This window comes from Nannospalax galili, unplaced genomic scaffold, assembly GCF_000622305.1.
Source record: "Nannospalax galili isolate Female #2095 unplaced genomic scaffold, S.galili_v1.0 scaffold767, whole genome shotgun sequence".
In the NCBI taxonomy this organism is placed as follows: Eukaryota; Metazoa; Chordata; class Mammalia; order Rodentia; family Spalacidae; genus Nannospalax; species Nannospalax galili.
The window spans coordinates 2229175-2230897 of NW_008357164.1; the positions used below are offsets into that span (position 1 = coordinate 2229175).

General features: G+C 34.2%; 1 protein-coding gene across 3 annotated transcripts in view; it reads left to right on the top strand.

Moving 5' to 3' along the window:
• Positions 1–636: 636 nt before the first annotated feature.
• Positions 637–1723, top strand: part of LOC103751580 (alpha-amylase 1) — a 15469-nt gene continuing 14382 nt past the window's right edge. The window contains exon 1 of one of the 3 annotated variants that reach the window (XM_029557165.1): positions 637–868. The gene's annotated coding sequence lies outside the window, so the exon portion shown is untranslated. Of the gene's footprint in view, positions 869–999; positions 1193–1723 lie in introns of those variants that run through there. The other 2 variants (XM_029557164.1, XM_008855070.2) reach the window with 2 other exon arrangements.

The window sequence follows — 1723 nt, forward strand, 5'->3', positions numbered from 1 at the left end:
TACTTGGTTTTCATACCAACTCAGTGAGGGACAAGGTGAGAAGATGGGGCTTCCTCTGGAGTAGGACTGCTTGACTCAGATTGATGACGGCATTATTCCCTAAAATTGTATTCTGAACAAATCTGTTTACCTATTTGTTCTAGGACTCTGTTTTCTCATTAAAAATACAAAGGTGATCACAATTTTATCACCAGGTTATGTGTATGTGATGTAGCATGTCACAAAAGTATTAGTTCTTGTGGATTTTTGCATTTCTCTCATGGTTAACGATAGTTAACTCATTTTCCAAACGAGGACGTAAGTGAAATCTGCAAACTTTAGTATTTTGTTTGAAGTTAACACGCAGTAGGTGGCAAACTTGGGCCTAAAATCAGGCCTTTGCTTCATTAAACTTATTAATCTTATACTCCCTCTTATTTATCTAATTTTTCTCAATGTCAGACTACCGTGATCTTCAGGGTTATTTTGGAAAACAGTTTTTCCCATATTTTGATATAAATGATCTAGAGGGAAAAAAGCTGAAAATAAAATATTGTAGAAAGAGAAAGCAAACTGAAGAGACCCGGTGAGATCAGGAGAGCTGGTGAGGCAGAAGAGGAGGGAAGACAGTGGCTTGCTAAGGCGGTCTCGTCCAGTGAGAGTCCTTGCGGAGCTCAGAGCACAGTACTCCTGGAAATTAGATGTGGGGAACTGTGTCAGTTTGTTAAAAAAGGATGAGATTATAGAAAACTACAAAATTCTAAATCTGGCTTTTTTGTTTTCAACTGAAGAGAAGTGAAACGAAAACTGAAATTTTCATCATTTAGTAATTGAATAACACTGAAGTATAGATTCAGGTGATTGCTGGTTTGTAAAAGCAATATAGATGGTAAGTTACTTAACTTTATTCTTCTGTTTCAGCCAGGGCTCCCTCCTCCTTCTTGTATTAAACTAAGTAGTTTCTGTCATATGATTCGGCATTGTCCAGGGTTTCGCAGTCTTTTTTTAGGTTTGTTGACAGATCATGTTTGCGTGTCCAGCAGCACAGAATGTGCTGTGTGTGTTGGAAACACGACTGAATCTTGGCTCAAATGTGTCTCTAATTTCAGAGATCTGGTAGGAAAACTTGATAAACTTTGTCTTTTTCCTGTAACCTTCACATGTGACTTACGTCAAACTTAAGATGATATTTATTTTCTGATGGGTGGCAAAGGTAGGTAAATGCTTACTGTTTTGACACAAGAAAGTTTTCTGCTTTGAAACAGAATGCAGTAAAAAACTCAGAGGAATGACGTTATTTTTAATAAGAGCATCCGTTAACTTGACTAAATGCTATGTGGTATATGTGGTATTTTTTCCTAAAACTTTAGAATGTTGAAAACTAGAAAAAATAAAAAAAAATGAAAGGTTTCAATATGTAGAGATAAATATAAATGATAAAATTGTGTGCATAGATGTCATATTAAAATTAATTCTCTTAAAAATTTTAATGATACTGCTATTAAATATTTAGTATAAAGATACTTAACTAAGAGGCCTCTTTACTAGTAACTACAAGTGGCAAGATAATTCAACATGAATTCACTTGCATTTTATAAAACCTTAGTATGCCAGAAAGGTCAGTTTACATTCAATAGGAAAAACATTTTATAAATAATGAGCACCCATATATACAAACAGGAAGATAGAAAGATACAAATAGTTTTGGGGTAACTTCTGTTTTATTAACATTTAAATAGAGATT